The sequence below is a fragment of the Ctenocephalides felis genome, unplaced genomic scaffold, assembly GCF_003426905.1.
Source record: "Ctenocephalides felis isolate EL2017-DRISC unplaced genomic scaffold, ASM342690v1 CF-g0.4_SCAFFOLD_03571, whole genome shotgun sequence".
Taxonomy (NCBI): domain Eukaryota; kingdom Metazoa; phylum Arthropoda; class Insecta; order Siphonaptera; family Pulicidae; genus Ctenocephalides; species Ctenocephalides felis.
The window spans coordinates 23,722,491-23,746,691 of NW_020539725.1; positions in this window are offsets into that span (position 1 = coordinate 23,722,491).

Consider the following 24,201-nt stretch of genomic DNA (forward strand, 5'->3'; position numbering starts at 1 on the left):
CTACAAAACTCTTAGGTCTGATATTAATTGAAAAATCATTTAGAAGTAATCAATAAATTAAATTAATAATTAAACACAAATTAGGCAACCGTGAAGTTTCAATATGATATATTAGCTTCATTACCATTCAGCCTTTCGTACTTGCGATATAAAAATGTTTTTGAATTGCAAGATTGTTTTGATTATATATGTGTTTATATATATGTTTATGTGTGTGTTCATATATCAAAATTATTTTTTTATATATCAATCAAAATCTCCTACGCGTAATCTTAAGCACTTTCAAAGAGAGTTGTAATAAACGAATCGCATTTCATTTAATAAGTAACAATTGTAAACCTATTCGGACATAAGGAATTTATGCAAGGAGCGTTAAACTCTAAACATTTAGAATATGTTATATAAACTCAAAGTAAGATTCTTTACCGCCCACGGTTCGTCTACTTTCTTGGAATCCTATATTATCTATATGATCATATACATAAATATTATTGAGTAGAGTTGGTATGATTTGTGATACACATTATAATATATAATTTATAATTATTTTATAGATTCTCATCGAAATTATTAAGTCCTATGTCACTTACATTTTTATTTGAACGACATATCACTACAAGTTGTAGTCTACAACCACCATCTAAAATTTGACCTTAACAAGTGTGATGTCGTGTTATCAAGTATATGATGAAACCATCGGACACGACATTTTAAATCGATTATTTATATATTTCTTATTTTTTATTGAATTGCAGTTATTCCATTACACTTTTAACACTAGCCTACACTTTTAACTTATAAAATGGTAGTTATAAGCTGATTGTTGAAATATATATTCTATTATTTTGTACATTAAGCAAAAAAATAAATTTTATTAACATTGTCAGATTGATTGATTTTAGATATGTATTATGAGACTACAACAACTAATACACTACAAAATTATTTTTATTTATTGTTACGTAACTTAGATGATAATTAGTCTAGTGTGTATTGCATTCGTTCTTAATGCCAATTGCTAGAGATTTCAGTTTTCTTAATAAATCAAAATATTAAAATATTAATATTCATTCATATATTCATTAATAAATTTGTTACGAATCCATCAATTCCCACTCTTGTATTAGTGCAATATTCAAAAATTTACAACAACTATTGTTTAAATCTGATAATTCAAAGTACATATGCCAATTTATGATTTCTCACGATCAATGCATTTGTTCCACTTTTGAGTATTTTTGTACAAACATCAACACAAACAAAAGTATTATTTAATATACAGATTAAAATATTTTAATGACCAAATCTCTCGGAAAGAGTTGAGTAACATGGTTTGGTTTTCTGGAAATCATATTTAGAAATTATATAACTAGTAGTGCATGGCATCGTGCCGTGAGGCAAATTGCTTCCGAACCGTAATTAACTATTAACTAATCGAAGAGTTCTAATAATATCCGAACTAATTAACTAATCGAAGAGTACTAATAATATCCGAACTAATTAACTAATCGAAGAGTACTAATAATATACAAACTAATTAACTAATCGAAGAGTAATAATAATTGATAATCAATAAAAATTTATCAATGATTTGAATGTTTTCAAAAAATTATACTAAATACTATAATAGAAAAATGATTTTGGCAAAGAATAGTAATTGTAATAATAGAAAACGTTTAAATAATAGTACAGAACCCAAAGAACTGAAAAAAATCTACTTATTATTAAATCGCTAAAAAATATCCAATAATTTGTACTAATTCAGTTTTCGTAGCATTTTTTTCAGCATTTTCGAAACCGCCAGACCTGCCTTCCCAAAAATGTAAAGAAATTTTTGCTCCATCGAAACAAATAAAATGCTTTTTGAATCGGATGTTCAGTTCTCTCAAAAACTAAATTGCTATATTTTGCACTTTGTGGCCCGACCTGCCTTGCCAAAAACACATTTTCATCATCACATATCTAGGAATCAAATGTTTTTTGAATTATTCAAATCTGTTGATTCGTGATTTTGAAATCGTTGACGAAAAATTGTGTTCAAATATATATAAATTCATACCACACACACATATACATACATTTTTTAAGGAATTCCAAAACGTTCATGAGGTCTTAAAACGTAAAAAAAATTATAATATATACTATAAACAACCCTACTGGAAGTTGATAATAATAAATTAACCCAAAACCAATATTATTATGCTTTAAATTAATTCATTGGAATACAGGTGACAATGCTAATACGTGTAATTATCCCAATATATATATAAATACATATAATAATTATAGATCGTATATTAACATTTTTTCTTAATATTATTATTTAGCTATTAGCTATATGTAAACCTAAAAATGGCTTACCGAAAAATAAAAGCGCGCTCAAATTTATCACTATTCAACTCTCACTGTGTGTTACCTGTCAAAAAAGTATGCAGCACTGAACATGAACTGTATATTTGTCATGGCATAACAAATTAAAATCCACTTAAATTATTCTAAATATATGTTTATTTCCACTAATTAAAATCATTAATTATTTCGACAACAAAAAGTACTATCACAATTCACTACACGACCAACCACTTCGTCACTCTTGCGGGGCGATAATGTCGACGGCGTGCTCATGCCAATAACAGCACCGATGCGTGGACACACGAGGCGATGCAGCCGAGAGTGGGGGTGGCGAAGGAATCGACAAGTTTGCTGTGAGGTTTTTGCACTAGGTAAAATTGCATGGAGAAAACTTCCATGTGCTCGGTCGTAGGTAAACGCGTAGAACGACTGGACTTGAATCAGAGGCCCCGGGTTCGATTCCACTTCGAGCAGCATCGTGTCAAGCGGCAGTTCCAGTCAGTGAAGAGTAGATTTGGAAATATCAGTACAGTAGATTTGTGTTTACAGCAATGTGTTTCCAAGTGAAAATAGCCTTCACCCGGCGTTGTTGCACCTATGGAAATTTTTGCCCTATTACAGAAATTGTAATGATAATACATCGTACAGAGATTTGACAACTGTTTGCATTGTTTTAATTTTAGTGTTCACTATTTTCTACTTCTCAGAATATCCAGGTAATTTTATATATCATAACACAATTTTACTCGTATTGAACAAAAATAATGTGACAATTAACCAGAAAGATCCCTTTGATTTTTATCTATATACTTGGCTTATCTATATTACAATGAAAATAATTTCGATTTTTAAAAAAATTGGTAACCTACAACGCTCCGTTTACTGCACTAAATACCGATTTATTAAGATTTTTATTGACATTATTTTGTTTATTACATGATTTTCGTTAAAATGTATATTTTAGGAGATATTTGCAAAAAAAACGAAGAAAAGCGCAAAAAATATATGAATCTTTAGTGGCCAGTAACTTGAAAAGTATTACTTTTTTTGAAAAACTATAAAAGACATTTTTTCTTATAATTAGATCTTCTTCTATCGATTTCCGACATTATTTTGAAAAAATGTAATTACACAATTGAAAAGGGGTGTCATCCCCCGGGGGGTGATGGCGCAACCCAAATTGTTTTCACTTTTGAACTTGAGAGTAAGATGAACCTAATTCCAAAATTTCATGAAATTCGGAGCACAGTAAAAAAAATTCAGACCTAAAACGCTCCGTTCACTGCACTAAACTAAATGAAGCAGGCAAGATATCGAATGAAAAAATTGGGTTTATTTTACAAAATTGAAAACGTAGTTACTACTTTTTTGTTAGCATAAGTATATGTTACATGTTACATATGTATTAAACAAACTAAAAGTGGATTAGATTCAATGAAATACATACATATAAGAAAGTGATAAGAGATGAAAATCAAAAACTATTTTCAGAATAAACAGTACAAAATGTTTAAAGTTTAAAAATAATTAAATGTTATTTGTTATTGATTAGGAATATTCTCTCCACATTTCGGGAAGTACATGCAATTTGCTTTAAAGTGGTATTCTGGTCTAGAAGCAGGGATTTTATATCATGAAATATTTAGGAATATAAAAAATACGAAAATTAAAAATAGTCAAAAAGAGTACCTGAAATGACTTTTCGTGACGATGACTGCTTCCTCCTATAGTGTGCGGAAGACATGTCTCGTGTTTGAGTGTAAAAGTGATTTGGGATGGTTTTGGCCATTGATCTCTAGCCTCCACAGTTTGTACCATTTTTCTAATGATGTTAAGTGACGTTGAAGTTGCTCTGAAGCAGTTGTGGGATTTTCATGTTTTGCAGAAATGCAGATATCGTCAGCAAATGAGGCTATGTCTGTGTCAGGTGAGGTGGGAATGTCAGCTGTAAAAATTAAAAACAAAATTGGGCCGAGAAGGCTGCCTTGAGAAACGCCTGATTTTATTATTTTAATAGGCGAATTCATGTTGAGAAGGTTTGTGCAGAAACTTCGGTTTGATAAGTATGATTTCATCAATACAAATTGATCATTGGGTAAAGTATATTTTATCTTATATAAAGATACGGTGTTAAAAACGATCAGGATGGCAAAATAAAATAAAAGTTAGAACTGGGTAGTATGACATATACAAATTTCGGTGGTCAAACCGATCAGGGTGACAAAATAAAATAAAATTCACAATAGGGTAGAAAAGTTAGAACGGGGTAGTATAGCATATACAAAGTTTCGGTGTTTAGATCGATCAGGGTGGCAAAATAAAATAAAAGTTAGAACGGGGTAGAATGACATATACAAAGTTTCGGTGTTTAAACCGATCAGGGTGGCAAAATAAAATAAATGTTAGAACGGGGTAGAATGACATATACAAAGTTTCAGTGTTTAAACAGATCAGGGTGGCAAAAAGTAAAAGTTAGAACTGGGTAGTATGACATATACAAAGTTTCGGTGTTTAAACCGATCAGGGTGGCAAAATAAAATAAAAGTTAGAACGGGGTAGAATGACATATACAAAGTTTCGGTGTTTAAACCGATCAGGGTGGCAAAATAAAATAAAAGTTAGAACGAGGTAGAATGACATATACAAAATTTCAGTATTTAAACAGATCAGGGTGGCAAAAAGTAAAAGTTAGAACTGGGTAGTATGACATATACAAAATTTCGGTGGTCAACCCGATCAGGGTGACAAAATAAAATAAAATTCACAATAGGGTAGAAAAGTTAGAACGGGGTAGTATAGCATATACAAAGTTTCGGTGTTTAGACCGATCAGGGTGTCAAAATAAATAAATGTTAGAACGGGGTAGAATGGCATATACAAAATTTCAGTGTTTAAACCGACCAGGGTGGCATAATAAAATAAAAGTTAGAACGGGGTAGAATGACATATACAAAATTTCAGTATTTAAACAGATCAGGGTGGCAAAAAGTAAAAGTTAGAACTGGGTAGTATGACATATACAAAATTTCGGTGGTCAACCCGATCAGGGTGACAAAATAAAATAAAAATTACAATAGGGTAGAAAAGTTAGAACGGGGTAGTATAGCATATACAAAGTTTCGGTGTTTAGACCGATCAGGGTGGCAAAATAAAATAAAAGTTAGAACGGGGTAGAATGACATATACAAAGTTTCGGTGTTTAAACCGATCAGGGTGGCAAAATAAAATAAATGTTAGAACGGGGTAGAATGACATATACAAAGTTTCGGTGTTTAAACCGATCAGGGTGGCAAAATAAAATAAATGTTAGAACGGGGTAGAATGACATATACAAAGTTTCGGTGTTTAAACCGATCAGGGTGGCAAAATAAAATAAAATGGGGTAGAATGACATATACAAAGTTTCAGTATTTAAACAGATCAGGGTGGCAAAAAGTAAAAGTTAGAACTGGGTAGTATGACATATACAAAGTTTCGGTGTTTAAACCGATCAGGGTGGCAAAATAAAATAAAAGTTAGAACGGCGTAGAATGACATATACAAAGTTTCGGTGTTTAAACCGATCAGGGTGGCAAAATAAAATAAAAGTTAGAACGGCGTAGAATGACATATACAAAGTTTCGGTGTTTAAACCGATCAGGGTGGCAAAATAAAATAAATGTTAGAACGGGGTAGAATGACATATACAAAGTTTCGGTGTTTAAACCGATCAGGGTGGCAAAATAAAATAAAAGTTCGAACGGGGTAGAATGACATATACAAAGTTTCAGTATTTAAACAGATCAGGGTGGCAAAAAGTAAAAGTTAAAACTGGGTAGTATGACATATACAAAGTTTCGGTGTTTAAACCGATCAGGGTGGCAAAATAAAATAAAAGTTAGAACGGCGTAGAATGACATATACAAAGTTTCGGTGTTTAAACCGATCAGGGTGGCAAAATAAAATAAAAGTTAGAACGGGGTAGAATGACATATACAAAGTTTCGGTGTTTAAACCGATCAGGGTGGCAAAATAAAATAAAAGTTAGAACAGGGTAGAATGACATATACAAAGTTTCAGTGTTTAAACAGATCAGGGTGGCAAAATCAAATAGAAATTAGAACAAGGTTACATGACATATACAACATTTCGGTGTTTAAACAGATCAGGGTAGCAAAATAAAATAAAATTTAGAATAGGGTAAAAAAGTTAGAACGGGGTAGAATGGCATATATAAAGTTTCGGTGTTTAAACCGATCAGGGTGGAAAAATAAAATAAAAGTTAGAACGGGGGTAGAATGACATATACAAAGTTTCGGTGTTTAAACCGATCAGGGTGGCAAAATAAAATAAAGGTTAGAACAGGGTAGAATGACATATACAAAATTTCAGTGTTTAAACAGATCAGGGTGGCAAAATCAATAGAAATTAAAACAGGGTTATATGACATATACAACATTTCGGTGTTTAAACAGATCAGGGTAGCAAAATAAAATGAAATTTAGAATAGGGTAGAAAAGTTAGAACGGGGTAGAATGGCATACATAAAGTTCCGCTGTATAAAACGATCAGGATGGCAAAAAAATAAAAGTTAGAACAGGGTAGTATCACATAAGTATCGTTTAAACCGATCGGGGTGGCAAAATGAAATGAAAGTTAAAACAGGGTAGTATGACATCAAGGTGGCAAAATAAAATAAAAGTTAGAACAGTGTAGTATGACATATACAAAATTGCAGTGGTAAAACCGATCAGGGTGGTAAAATAAAAAAAGGTTAGAACGGGGTAGAATGATATATACAACATTTCGGTGTTTGAGGAAGGTCGGTTATAACAACAACATGAAGTGGAAGTAAACTTTATAATGAATCTTTGATCGATATCAAGATGATCAGTGATGATAATAATTTCCAAAGAAATATTATAAAAAATGGAGATGAAAGAGATTGAAAAGATATAAAAATATTTATATACACGGCTTATAAATGTAGAATTTATAACCGTTTAAATATAAATAATACGTATATATGAAAATTATTTCATAATCTCTTAAACCAGACACAGCTGGCAAAGGATGGGATGAAATATACAAAATTTCGCTTTTTAAACCTATCAGAATGAAAAATATAATCGAAAATTCTAATTGGAAAAAATCCTAATAGATAATATAGTATCAGCGGTGAAATATGATGATAAGCAAGTGTTGAAAATTGTGCAGAAATAAAAATGATAAAAATGTTGCAAAATTGGCAGATAAAATAAATGAACTTATTGTTATAAACAATTTCACCAACCTTTTGAAGATCTCAGCAACGTTCTTTCACCAACCTTTTGAAGATCTCTCAGCAAATTTAAAAACATATATAGAATATTTCGAGCACATAAAATAACATATAACATACAATTTATAACATGAATAAATCATTAAACAGTTATAATATATAAAATAAAACACATTTCTTATCACCACATTCTCATAAATATCTTCGTGGGGTATGAAAATTATATATATTTTTTTTTAAGTAAAAAAAATAATTTCCATGAATTGAAAATAAAAAAAAGTCCTACCTTTGCAGCATCATCGCCCATTCATCTCTCGTATTATAAATATCTGCAATTTTTGCATCTGCATCTATCTGCAAACTAGAACATGTGGGCTCGAAGTGACAATACCAAATTAAAATCTGAAAATAATAAAAAATATAACATTAGATTTGATTAAAAGTGTTTATAGATTTTAATATTAAGATTATTTATTCAATGATAACTATTCTACAATTCTGTTATTTTATATATTATACTTTTAAGTCATATAAAATAATTAATATAAATGTTGGAATTATGTCATATTATCTTTATTTCAAAAAAAAAAACAATTTAATGAAATAATTCCATTATATATTTATTATTTCATGTATATTAAAAATAATATGAAAAAATAATATTATTATAACAAAGGTATTTATAATTAGTGAATAAATAATTGTAGTAAATATTTAATTGAAATATACAAGAAGAAGTACTGGTTTGCATATGAACTGAAGTTAGGACCAGTTAGAACGCCATCTTGGTTAGCCACAGCGCCGCTAGATGGCTCGTTATTAGTTCACGAAAAAGTTGCAAAAATAAATAATAAAAATATGAAATTTTATACGAAAATTAATTCAATTCGTTAAATGCAATAGATGCATGTTTGCATTATTATTGCAAATACGATTGCAATGTTAAAAATACGATTCAAACGTCGGTCAATTGACAGTTGATCCGCCGTTTTGTTTTGGTTCAATACCAAAGAATTTGTCGTTGCTTTATTGTACAAAAAAACTGTACATGTCCAGTTTTTCAAATTTAAATGGACACATTAGATCAAAGTTTATTGAATTTTTATAAATAATAGTTTGTGCGAACGGTTGTATTGTTTAAATCTCCACAAAACCACAGGTTGTGGTTATGGCCGCCATCTTGAATTTTGCAAACGCAACAAAATTGAAATTGCGAAAAAGTGCACAAATCTCAATAAATATTGAGTAAAAGTTAAATAATATTGAATAAACTGCAATATATTTATCGTAAATCAACAATAAAGCACGCCTACAACATTTTTACAGATGTAAACAATATTTACATGTCAGTACCAGACGGCGTCAGTTGTTGTGCTAATAAAACATAATAGCTGTGTAAAATAGTGAAAAATAAAAGCTCTTACCTTTTAATATGTATATACTGCACTCTGAACACACTTTATAAACACTGCTTTGTTTCAAAATAATAATATTCACTATTCTCTTTGATCACTTACATGTGCACTACTGCACGAGATGTTTACTGTTCGAGAGCTGACGCGCTAATGAGCTCCGCGGTAACGGCGGTAACCTCGCGTAGGCGCTTCTGCAACTGAAAGAGCCCCCGAAATAATTCAAAGCCTCGGTCTCAATTTGTTATTTATCGCAAAATAAATCAAAATTTATGAGTAAAACATCATTTATGTGTTAAAAACTCGTGAAAACACAATTGCACACACTAATTAAACACAATTTGTTTAGTAATTAAACATACAAAAGCCAGTGTTATGAATTGTTCAAAACATCAACAAGAAATTTGAAATAAATTCGTTTAAACCACACAAAGACACTAAGTAAAACTGATTAAAAACATTATGCGTGGCACATTAAGTTTGCAATAAGCTTTTGGAAATAATTTCCACACATTTCTTTTGCCAACTTAAGTTTATAACCAGTGTTAGAAACCTCAAGATAATATTTATGTTATATGACTTATATGGCTATGCAGTGTTGCCAAAATAGAATATTAACACTTAACACTACGCAAACTACGCTGTTCGTGATTGTTTGTTTGTTTTAAAACAGCAAATATTTCAATAAATAAATCAGGATATAATAAATAATTAAAATGTAAGTATTAACTATTATAATATTTCAGTAATAACATTCATATAAACAGTTGGAATGTTTTTCACGAGTATTCAGTGAAATGTCGTCTGTTCAACTGCCATTATTAAATGCTGCAAATTATAGGATTTGTTGGTCATTCAGGTTTAATGGTTACCTATAGTATACAAATCTATAACATTAATACAATGACTATATTAACAATTACTCAATGTATTTACAAAGATAATATTTAATACATATTAGATCCTTAGATGCACTACAAGTTCAGGCCTTCTCTATCTTTGCATAATTGTTAATAATAACTATGCATAAGAAATAATTAAATTATGATCGCCTAAGCATTTTATTAAGTTTTAAAGGAGGATTTGTGGACCTATTCGTGTGACTATTAAAATCTTTTGAGGCTATATAACATTATAGATAATTACACTCGATGTGAACCTAATTGAATAATTGAGAAGTAAACAAGAAGATAAGTTTAAGAAGCTTTATTATAGGTATATTATGCATAGAAATATTTATATATATATAAGCAAAAGGCCATATAAACAGTGTTCTTTATTACTGATTACTTACATCAATTTCAGTTTTATACAAAAACTGCCATCATTTTAAGTTCATATATAAGTACCATAAGGAAAAGCTAAACAACTAAATGTGAAAAATTTGGCTTACATTAGATATATGAAAATAAAAAATCTCTATTTATCATTATCAAAACAATTTCAGAGATCTTCTGCATCTTATATTCAATGTAATAGTGAATAATTGGTTATTCTTTGGTATGAGTTGAAGATTATGAGTACGAAGTTCTTAGATAAATACATGTATTTATTTAACAATTTCAGAGTCATAATCTTGACAACAATTTGGTAGTATATGCATATATATTAGCATTGGATGAACAATTATATATTTTTTAAAGAGCAATTCAATTTTATGAACTTCTAAGATTTTTCTTTAGTAATCAACTGTAATATTCTACAATTTAGCAAGATAAAGTACCTATTAATTTTATTTTTGTTGTACAATAAAGTACCTATTAATTTTATTTTTGTTGTTTTAGTTGTTTCACAAATTGCATACCTAAATCACCAGCCTGTGGTACAAACAATATGCACTGAAAAGATTCGGGAATTCAAAATTCAATATCCATAATTTTAGGAGAATAGAAGTGATGGAACTAAATGAGTTACAAAAGTTTCGTTGCCATGAGTGTAAGAGCACTCGTGATAATTTTCTAATGCCTGAGGTCCACACTGAAAGTACAATCAAGACCTGTTTAGTAATGTCCGAACACCATTGGGTAGACTTGTGGCTAGGAATAGAGACAAAAGTAAGTTTTTTAACCTTATTAATAAAATAAAATTAATTTCATGGTTTTAACTTTTGTTGCTAAATACTTTGTCAATGATGGGCATATTTTTTCTGAATGTCTTTTTAATTAAAGGCAAATCTAGAAATAATAACTTTATTATGAAATATTAAACAATGAATAATATTTTTATAAGCTTACTTATCAGTAAAATTTATAGACGAAGTGAAAATTATAAGAATTTTGAGAACTGAAGATATTGAACTTGTGTAAGGTGTAAGAAGCATTTTTTCTCTTGGCAACTTGCATGAATTTTATAGTATCGAATATGTAAATAATGAATTCATTCAATAATATTTTAATTTGTATGTGACTTCATACCTACCTGTGTCACTGTCTATCAATAATTCTAGTTGTATATGAATCAATAATAATAATTTGTAATGATAATTTTTCATAGAACATTACCTTCAAAATTTGTTTACTTTCAAAACTGGTTTATAATTTGAGTCAATTGCAGCAAAATGGGGGTGCTATTGATTTATTACTGTAAGATACTAAAGCATTATTCTAAATGTGACTATATCATAAGCCCATGGCAAATTCTTTTGATGGGACTTGTGGCAAATTCTTTTCGTGCAAATAAATTATGTTACATTTATTGTTAGCTAATAAATATAGATATAATGTATATCTAAGTAATATATGATCAAACCTTTAAAGCATTCTACACAGGTTTTAGCTCTTGCGAAAGACATGTTTAGCTGCAGGATGATGATTTATATACTAGAACATAACAATGGATCATTTGCTGATCTGGAGGATATATGCGGATTTAGTACTATTTGTAAAGTTCTCAAAATCTCCACGCTATTCGAAATATTACTAAATCAAAATTGTACCTGAATAAGTTATTTTGATACTTTTCATCCATATTTATATGGTATATTAACCTGAGTCGCTGTGCTCTCAATTACAAAATTCTTGGCTGCATCTTCAAAAAGTAGAAGGGTGCTTACCTCGAGAGCATTCGAGTCTTTATTTAGAAAACAATAGGTTATTTATCTATGATAACAGTTATAATCATTCATATTTGGTAGCACGTCAGTGCAGTGCAGTGACAATATTAGCATGAATATTTTGATTTCTATTATTGTCTAGGGTGATTAGTATATTCCCTATTATTATATCGACTAGGATATATTGCTTAGTGTACAGTGCTTGCAATTCGAATAAGAATATATCATATTCTAATATTGTCTACATGCAAACAAATCAAATCAATCAAACAATAACATTTTGAGAAATGATAGGGTGGATTTAGCAAAGTTGACCATCTAAAAAGTGACATTTATTGATGACACGAACTGTCAGAATAAAGAATTAGAAGTGTTTGAAACACTGTTTGACACTTGTGCTTCTAGCGACAACTTCACAACGCGCGGTTATTTTGAATATATAACTCATTTGGATTTTAGATTTCACCATTAATTTAACATAATTTTATCCACATGCAGATATAATATTCTCTTATATCAAATTGTTTATAAAATTACAGAAAATATTTGATTATCATCAGTTAAAATATATATACACAGATCATATATACTCTTCTTTTATCTATGACACAGATATAGACGCAGAAAATACTTGTCATCAGTAGAAATGAAAATATATAATTGTACGGAATAGAATAAATTGTGTTAAAATTATCAAATGAAATTGAAAGTTTCATAGGCTATCGATTTTCAAAAAATATGTCTTTCCAGAAATGATAAATTATCTACTAAACAAATCTCTAAATGTTTGCTTTATAATGTTGTACATTTGGAAGGCAACACATGATAATTTTTAAACTACGGACAGTTTATATCATTTCCTTTTAATAATAATATTTCTAAATAAATTAACATATTCTGCAGTAAGCCCATGCGCGAAGCTCCGACTAGCCAAGCGACGTTAGAAAGGCGTACTAAATCAAAAGATATTTTTGGGTTCGAATGTGGGTAAGCTGCAGTTGAAAACTGTTTGAAAATGTTTTGATAATTCAGAATAGCTTTTGCTTATTCACTGAAGTTGAACTCCAATAGCTTTCATAAGCTTCAGTTCATCTCTGACTGTATTGCAATACAGATCATACTTTATAATTTGGTCCAGTAAATTAAACACCAAGTAGATTAAACATAACGAAATACTTTAATGAAAAATTATATTATTTTCAAATAATTTTGAAATGTGCTTTAAGTGAATTAAAGTGAATAATAAAATTAAGTGATTTCATAAAAACAGTGTTTTTTATCAAGTGGAGGTTTAGTGATTGATATGAAGTGGTAGGTATAGGTAAGCTAGTTGCTACATGTGCTCCTAACGCTTACATTATTAATCACTGCATTCTAAATTGCACTTATTTTGCGCCTACGTAATTACATGGTTTTTGCATTTATATGTAGTTATGTATAGCTAGATTATTCATTGCTTTGAAGAAGATTTGGTGTTATCATTTTATAATTGACGATAGAAGTTTTTAAAATTTAAGAATCGAACTGAATTATTTTAGTTTAATTTTTTTGTATTTTCTCCATCTTGGTATCGTTCCTAATATTTTTGTAATATTTTACTTAAACTTCACTTTACGCGCACACACACACACACACACATATATATATATATATATATATATATAATATTATAATATAGGAGAGTTAGGGGCTTGTTGTTTTTTAATTAATATATCTTATTAATATTAATTTATAATTGATATTATCTCGGGCATTGCGGTGTGAAATGGAAATGGAAAAACTATCACACTATTTCTTCCCTGAATCGAGTTGGAGTTTACCTCAGCTCACGGGTCTTCCTTAGGGCAGTACTACCCATTTTTATCTTATCCACTGATTATATCTACAAAATAAAGCTAGATAGACGCTTTAACAATTTCTCACCAAATCAAGTAAAAATAATTTTATAACTATTGTTTATTATTTGAATTAATCAATTCCTGAAAAATATTCGATGTTACAATTTACCCCGTGTTTGGGGCTAACTGTAATATCTACCGAAGCAAGTACTATCGATAAAAGAACGACAATAATACCATAAATAAATAAGTAAAAATCTTGTAATTTCTCTTATAATTTATTCTTCACTTATTTTTAAGAAAAATGATTTGTTTCTAAGTATATAATTCTTATGCATAAATCAACGCAAACAATAAGTAATACAAATAAAATATATAATGTCTCATGTAATGTAATTTTTTATCATAAACCAACGTAAACTAGAATTATTGTCATAATACAAATAAAAGATATAGTGTCTCCTGAAAAACAATTTACATATGCCGTTCAAAAAATATGCCATTCCAGAAATCATGAATTATCTATACATTCCATTCAATCTTCTGTAAGAATCTGTATATAACTATTATTTTGTTGTATTAGACTTTTAAACAAAATTTCAACCAGCCTATTTATAAGGATAAAAATGCAGTTAGATAACAGTAGGTACTATTTTACGATCTGTTATATGAGTGAATATATACTGTTTAAACTATCCTAGTTTTGTAATAATCAAGATAATATTAACCATCGATTGCTCCACGTTTTATGAAATCGCCTCGCCGTCACGTTCAGTTTATTTTACCTAGTTGTAACGACTGGTCATCTGGTCGTCAACCAGTAGACTTCTGTGCTATTTCAATAAACGATTTTTACCGGTTCTAGGAACCGGAGAGTTAATATGCTCTGCGATCACGTTTTTAAAAAATTCTACGAAAATCTCACTGGCAGATTTTCTTCGTAATCATAATATTGATCGAAATTAATGCACTGCTGTAAATCTCAATTGTTGACTAAAAAGTCGTAGTAAATAGTACTGATTTATTTTTGAGCATTGGACTGTAAAAGGGTTTTATGAAGTCATTCATATATGCATTCTCATAATAACAAAATATACTTTAGTAAACAATGTTAACAAGAATTCTTTATGAAATCTTTTTTTCTTTTATTGGATTTTCCTTTCCTTTCTCTTCCGTATGTATTAGTTACGTTAGATTTTTTATATTTAATCTTCACCTGAAAAGAACAAGAAATGCTTGTCACAACCGTATCCACAAAATTTGTCACAACCGTACCAACCCACACCTTTGAAAATAAATCATCATTATGACTGAGCTAAATTATTAAAGCAAAAACTAATTGCAGGAAAATAACTACTAAATTTAACTTTCAGCAAAATAAACCAAGTGAAATATCTTTATACAATTAACAGTTATTATTAAAGGAATTCGAACATGAAAACTTACTTTTGACTCTTTAAAAGCAATACGGCCAACAGATGATGTTTATGTAAGGCACTGACTGAAAGCAATAATAAGAACTAGTTCGTACAATCATACTTCATCTTTCTCCCTTTGGACCCTATCTCAAAATCATTATTAGTATCTGTCACTACAGTACCCTTGCACAATAGTACCCAGTCTCGGGTATTATTTATAACTGCAGCAAATGTTTTAGTTCATTTAATTAGTTTAAATTTTCTGAACATCATGTACCTTGTTCAATAATTGGAACTATTCGATATTTATGAAATAAAACTAGTGGTAATGAAAATTTCGAGGAATATTAAATGTTTCCAAATAGATTATAAATACTGTAACTTATTTTTACGGAAAAGTAAATAAACAGAACCTAATCAAAAGAATTTAAAATTAAGGACATTGTATAATATTTATAAGAATTATATAAACTGAAGTGCAAAGTTAAAATTATTTATTTGAAGTATATAATTGAGCTTTAGCTAGAAAATAATAAATTTGAATCATTTTCAATATTGAAAAAAATTCTTGAAAATAAAAAAAAAATCCCAAAATCACTTGTTTCGTCAACACAAGCAGAAAGTTTTTTGAATCATTCAAATCGGATGCTTAGTTCTTTCGAAAACTGCCATTTTTGCACATTTAGCTTGGTTCTCTCAAAAACTCAATTTCTATTTTCTGCACTCTTTGCTCCGTATCTCCGAAACGGCTGGATCTGCCTTTGTCAAAAACTAATCAGCACATCTCCCTATCAATAAAAATCCTATGTGTTTTGTACCATTCCAATAGGTTGATCCATGCGCCCGACCGTGGACAAAAAATTGTATCCATGCATACATACACACACACACATCCAAAGGTATGAGGTATACCAAAATGTTCAGAAACTTTCAAAACGTGAAGAAATGTAAAAATTTTCAATTTCGATTTTGGGACGATTACAATAACTTACCCTACGAGAAGTTAATAAATTGCGGATAAAACTAATCTGATATTTATCTAAACATAATTCTTTTGGTGTTCAGTCTATGAGTTATTTTTCGAAATTATTTTTGGATATCGTGTAATCGAGAATTTAGAAATTATGATTAGTCTACAAATCGTAGTGATCTTTTTGTCACAGTTCTCAGAATCGGGTAAATGACACTCCATTCTATATTTGAACGAATTACGCGATTTCCTAGTAGAGAGGACACCGACTTGAAATGATGACAGCAATATGATAATTCATTTTCGGCCTTGCATTTATTATGAGTATGCAAAATCAATTTTCACACACTAAAGTACATTTTTATTAATGTTTGGCAGGTTTCAGACATTTATTTTGGTTGTTTGGGGGTCACTTGTTTCTCATTCTTAAAGCTGTTGTGTTATTTGAACAATAGAAATCGGGTGCCAAATCTGGTGTCACATTCGTGGTTTATTTGTACAAAATTTATCTTGAATTTTGATATATATTTGTGGATTCAAAGGCCATGTTCAATGAACTTTCTACTTTGAATTAAATTTGTTGTAATTATACAAATAAAAGATGTAAGATCTTGTTCTAAAAATGCATTACGGACTTTTGTAAAACTTGTTGCACATTTCACCCGAATCTTCTCATAATTTTTATATAATAGAATAAGATTTTTTTCCTACTCATACAAATGTGATCAAAAGATAATTCAATTTATTGCTTACTAAATTCTACAAATGTTTATACTCGACTGTTTGTGCTCTGCCTTCAAACTTTTCCAATAATTATATTTAGACTAATATTAACACAGAATATTTCTATTTAACATATTGCGACTCATTTGTGTACGCACCAAACTATTATTTAAAGACAGTTTAAATATATAATGATTATTTGGATACTATAGGGTTTTTCATATATAAAAATATCATTCTAAAATATATTCTTGTAAAAAAACGCCCAACCAATATATTGCAATTTAAGAATTTAAAAACATCATCAATTTTGTTATTCGAATAAACAACTTTAATATTGCTTTCTATTTCCATGCGGGATTTAATTTCAGGGTCTGTAAATTCTATTACCTGACATTGAAATTTTCATTTTGGCCGAAGACGATCTGAACAAACAACCTTCGCAAATTTCAAGTGCCACATAATCAATTTTGTTATCATCAAATAAAACATATAGACGATTTGCTGCTGTAATTCTTTGAATTATTTGCATCTTGTTTATTATCCATTAACAAGTTGATAAAATTTGGAGAGAAATCAAACATGTATTGTTTTCAAACTAAAATAATTTTGATAGAGTTATTAGACAAATTTCAGAAATACAAATTTTAAAATAAATTTTTATGTAAAACTATTTTGAACCAATATTTTCATTAAAAAATTGATGCATGTTTTTAAAAATTATAAATATTTTTTAATTGATAAGGAAATTTACAAATTCAATTATTTATATAATTTATTCTATTCATTATAATATTTCTTTATATAAATGTACAAATTTGCTTACTCGATGTCAAGAAGCAGTGACTATAATGAATAAATTCATCACATAGGTATAAAACAACCGTTTGGGTTGCAATCTATAATAAGCTTCTTCCTTTAAGAATTTTCAACAACTCTTAAATCTCGTTAACAATACTCTGATTACTTTTAAAAATATGTTTAAAAAATTTACTAGCTTAATTCGTTTAATGCCAATATTTGTAATGCTTACATTTAAAAGTGCATTAAGCTTGATGAAGTTACTTTATGCATTGTGTTTTATATACAATGAAAACAAAGTAATATAAAAGCTAATAACAATATTCATATAATGTACAAGTTATGAATTAGCAAACTATATTATAAAACTGTATGAAGCCGATTGGTATATAAATTAATAAATAAATAAATAATTCTAGCATTTTTTTATAAAATTTTATATTATTAAATATAAAATTCGTGCCAGCTTTATAAACTAAATTTACAATTCTGGTGAAGGTATATCGCAGCATGATTCAATAAGATAATAATACATTTATTTAATAAATATTTATATTAAACTACGTAAATAGTAATTAATCTGCTTAGTAAATAGGAAGTTAACTTCATGGGTATTTATTTAAAGTAACCCGGTTGTCATCATCGTGGCATACATTACACCTATAGTAATGGGTGGTACTTTTCATATAAATTTTAGTATATAATTAGTGAAATAGTACTAAATATTTGAAATGAATCTCTCACAATTTGAATCATTATCAAAACCATACATGTAATTAGCATTAAAACGTTTATCAATTAACAATGAAAATGTCTGTGATATTATAATGGTAAAAACATTTTTGATTAGAAACGCATCATGATAAAATAGAATACTATAAATTTATTCTGTTGGCCAGACAGCTGCAATTAAATTACACTCAGCAGTTTTATGGAAATTGATGTTTTTCTGCGTCTGATATACGACTAATAAAATTTGTATGTTTTATATGAACGCCCGATTGAAATTCACCAAGCTGGCTACTCGTGCGAATTTTTATATTTGTCGCGACCTTGTCTCATAATGTGATTGTAGGATTTGTACGTTATCGCTCGACACTTTGTTTTGACCAGTTGATTTTTACATAATCATATCTGCACTAAAAATATACCTACTTCACCTGCTCATCGTATAATTAAATATTGTAATAAAATTCAAAGATAACATTAACATATTGAAAAAAAGGATTCCATTTTTATATGTTTGTACGAAATTGTGTAAGTCAAAATTCAATAATGCGACTCGATAAAGCACTTTGAAGTCTGGTTAATGAACTACATTTTACTAAAACTGGTTAACAAAAATATATTTATAATTTATTATTTGTAACACTTTTTGAAATCCGGTGTTGCAGATGTTCTTCCTAACATAAACAGCGTCTAAATAAATCGAACGATGTGTGAACCGCATGAAATGCAGAAGCATGATTTTTAACGCATTATTTTTTCCTTGAAAATTTATTTTTACAATATGCGCACTTATTAATTATAATCAGACAGGTAACCTGTTACGTAGAAGTGAAAACACATAGTGTTACGCAGTAATATGATTATTATAAAATAGTTTACAACATGACTTTTATCATGTTCCTAGACAATATTAGAATACCCGTATTCATGTTCATGTTAGAAGAAATAATTCATTTGTTTATATCAATTATTTTTTGTTAAGAATATAGTTATATGCACCTTCTAAATACATTTTACATGTGTTCAAATATTATTAAAGAATTATTTGTCATAATAACTAGTAATTTTGTTTGAACATTTTAAATGATTGGCGTTTAAAAATTAAAAAAATAATATTTTAATAAGTAATTTATGTTGGTGATAGGTTGAGTGCATAATAATTTTTATATTACAAACCTAATAATTTTTAATCATTTTGTCGTTATTAATATATAATTCAAATAACAGTAAGAGCCTTTTTTTAATTTATTTACGATATAATAACTCAATGCAATTTTTGTCTAGTTATTTAATATTTAAATAATAAAATTTTAATTCTTAGTTTTTTAAATTTATTTTTTATAATTTTGTACTCTCAAGAAGTTTACCTGTTACCAATTATTGCACAAGTGGTAGACTAGACTATAGTCTGGCAACTACATGCTATTTTAGATATATAGGCCAGACTCTCTAGTATAACGGATATGGCATGCTAGATTTTTTAAAAATGTTAGAAACTGAACAAACGTTTTCTTAAGTTATCCATTGATATTCTTGCTTATTAAAATACGTTCACATACTATTAATAAGCAATAAACGTATATATGTATATATATATATATATATATATTATTATAATTACTACATTTAAATTTCTTTATTCAATTAAATCTGAACTAAAATTCGAGACAAGACGTTTTTTTTACATGTCATAGAACATATAGAAGTTTTTATTCGTTAAGTTTATACTATACATACATTATTATATGTAAATATTATACTATCATATTGTAGTTATATATTAATTACATTTCGATGTTATTTTATTATTAAACCCTTTTTATTCTTCTATTGTTCTTAAATAGACTTGTTAGAGAGTATGTATTTTATTGGCGGCCGGTGGAGCGATCTTGTACTTTTTGTAATTATTTCGGTTAGCGGGCATTTTTCATTTTCGGCTCTAACTTGAAATTAGAGCACGTTCAATGTGATAAATACATTTATTATAACGTTAAAGCCTGTATGCAATAATTTAGACATTTGGCAACAAATAGGTATAACACGGTTATAACCCTAAAGCGTTATTATATTGTACGACCAAATTGCCTATCATCACTAAACAACCATATATAAAAGACCATATATAAAAGATAATACTATATAATGATAATATATTGTATGATACTCAATTTATTTATTCCTTCACGTAAAACTTATTTACTTAGTTTTAAATTTTTTACCTGCTCTATTGACACTCAAACGAAAACCAAAACGGACAACCAAATTTATTTCAATATTTTACATTTTCATACAAGCGATACTACCTTAAGATAAATTTTATTAACAAAAGTCATTATTGTACGTAGAAGTTTTAAAATTTAGTAAAGTTTTAGTCTTATATTTAACGAATTTGGCGTAATCATAATTAACTTATTGAATTTATTAGGTATTTATAATTTGATTTTATAATTAGGAATTTATAATTTGTTTATTATATTATAGACCCGAATGGTATTAAACAAAAACAATAATGTGGTTATGTGTACAATGAATTGATTTATTTTTCACAAATGTAGTTTTGTTAAACTAGAAGATTTACATAGTGTTTGATGTACAAAGAATAATAAATATTAGAGGAAAACATGATTTGCGATATGTATTAATTTATCCCAAAATAAACATTTAAAATTTATTTCAGTGTTTTAGTGTGACTTCCGTATAAGAATCCTTGAATATCCTGTACAACTTGGCGTTCGTCACACGACGCGCTGTTTATTAATATATGCTGTAGAACTAAATGTAAATTAATGTGCTCTGTAAATATGACAAATAATGATAATTTATTACCAAGCCATATAAATGCACTAAGATTTGAATATTAAATATTTGAAAATCTGCTACAACAACATCTATTGGTTTATTATAATTGGAATGGTACCTCAAAGAACACACAAAATTGAATTAAATAAAATACAATATTTTTAAGTACAAGTAAATATGTTATTTCCTAGATCATTTTATTGTGTACTTAAATTATTTTTATTCTTCTTAATAATTAATCAGAGATTATAATATTTAAAGCTGCAATTTCTATATATTATTCGTCAAAATCTTTAAAAATTGCTTTTTCACACATTTTTAAATGCTCGCGTATTAAGTTGTTAATATTTCTTCAATTTTAGGTATAATCAATTTTATTTCAACTTGTTTAAATATACGACCTAAAGAAATGAATTTAGATCAAATGTTTCTTTTTATTTGATCAGTTTTCATTAGCCATTATAGCTTTTTTATTGCTCCTAGCATTAGCTAGTTATTACTACTATATTTTTAACAAACCGAAATTTTAACACTTCATTTTTTATCCATCTGGAGGTGGTGGTTCAATTTATATCAACAATAATTGTTAGAGCATCTAAATACTATATAAATAATTATATTATATATATATATATATCTATATATATATATATATATATATATATATTTAGGTAGAATCACGTTGCATGTTAAATGGCATATTGCGTTTACTTTTTCATAAAATAGTTAGACTATTTTATTACTTACTTTTATTACTTTATATTAGACTAATTATAGCTAAGCTATAATTAATGCCATTAGCGTGGTTTGCAAGGTACCACTTTTGTATCTATTGCTTTCAGTATCTTACATTGTAATACACATTGCCTAATAGTGTTAATAATAATTAATTCTAACAATTGAAATGGTTTTCTTAAAATAAGATATACTATTTCATAGTATTTATTTATTTCATAGTATCAGGTCCTAATACATTGTTGTTAAACTCTTCGCGCAGCACCCGACTGCTCTATACACATATTGTATACAATGTTTATGTGAATTTTGCGAGTGTGTGTATAGGTATATATATGTCAGATTTGACAACTGAAATGAAAAGCAAATTAGTCTTGATGAGAATTTCCCATCATTAAAAATAAACTTAATTGACCATCAACGCCTTTATATAATCAAAAACGCTGTCCATACATCGCAAGTGTTCTAATATTAGACAGGCGTTGAACTCTGTCTTTCAGGAAGTTTGTGTGTGTTGGAACGAATCTGATACTATATCCGTCTTCAATACTACCGGTATCAGCACACATGAACATCGTTTCGAATAAACTTTAAATTCTGTGCAGTGGAGTTCAACACTCGAGAAACTCTGTTTCTTCTACTTTTGCATATCTTAAGTTTTTGAGTGCATTTCTGTTTCTGCGCTTTTGTAATTTATGATAACCAAATGGAGTATGATAATAAAAATCAATTCAAGTACCATTTAACTTTACTATATTTATGCGTATTTCACTATATGCAGATATATTAAAGAATATATAACTATGAAATTTCATTTTAATTTTTGTGATTACATATTTTTGTCATTTTGAATGAACTTACTTCCAAAAAGATATAATAATTGTCTGGAATTTAAAATATATATATATATATATATAAATATAAACCTATATAACAAATGAAGAAGTCCTAAGAAGAGTAGGCGAAAGAAAGGACTCTATTGAGCACAATCCTGAGGAGAAAAGGAAACTGGATCGGATCCTTTCTGCAAAAATAGTGACTCCACCACGACGTAGTCGAGGGTAAAATAAAAGGACTGAAAGGTATGAGAAGAAGAAGAATGCAGACAATTGACGACTCACGCAAGAAGAGAAAATACAGGAAACTGAAAGTCGAAGCGCAAGATCAAGAAGTATTGAAGCAGAAGTTCGGAAAGGAATACACGAAAAAATGGAGGAGGAATAGTGGTAATGGAAATGATGGACGAAGGGTAAGGGAATCATTTATTGCGGTGGCTCGCACACCATAAAACCTGCCTTCTGGCAGACTACGATTTATTATTATTATTATATGCCTATACACAGAGTATTCAGATAGCTATATATTTTTAAAATTATAGGCATTATCTATAATTTTATACATTTGTACTATGTATAACATTATAATATTCAAGAAACAATGCATTAAAATATATATTGTTCGACTCGCAGATACAGAGGGCTGAGATCAAATCCCGTCCGAGAATTGTATATGAAAATAAATTCATCATACTTAGAATGAGAAAAAGAAAAGTGGCCAATGTACTAGTTTATCAAGATAAAAATAAAAACTATTTGGAGATATTGCATATCTCCAAAGCAAAATATCAGATAAACAACAAAAATAAGTAATTTTCATTCGATATTTTTTACAACAATTTATAATATTTGATGTGCTCGTAAAAGAAAGGCTGACTAATAGCTTAAGGGAAAAACGGCAAAGAAGGGATAAAAATACCTGGATATGGTTATTATAGCACCATTCATTATATATTTTGTTTCGCACTATTTTCCACACTTCTAGGTAAGCAAGTATAGAACGATATAGACCAGTGATTCCCAAATTGGTCTATATAAGCCCCCAAGGGTCCATGACAACTTTCAAGGGGTCCACGTCTATGAAAAATCCACGATAGTGGATCACAACAAACCTCGTTAATTTCTATTTATTATCATTATTATTGTGATATCAATTAACAAATATCTTAACTTGGATTAGTATTATACTTGTTATCTATGGATAGTATTATACTTTATTTATACGAATGTTTAACACTAAACGTAAGTTAAAATACAAATTTATAAAAAAGTCGAT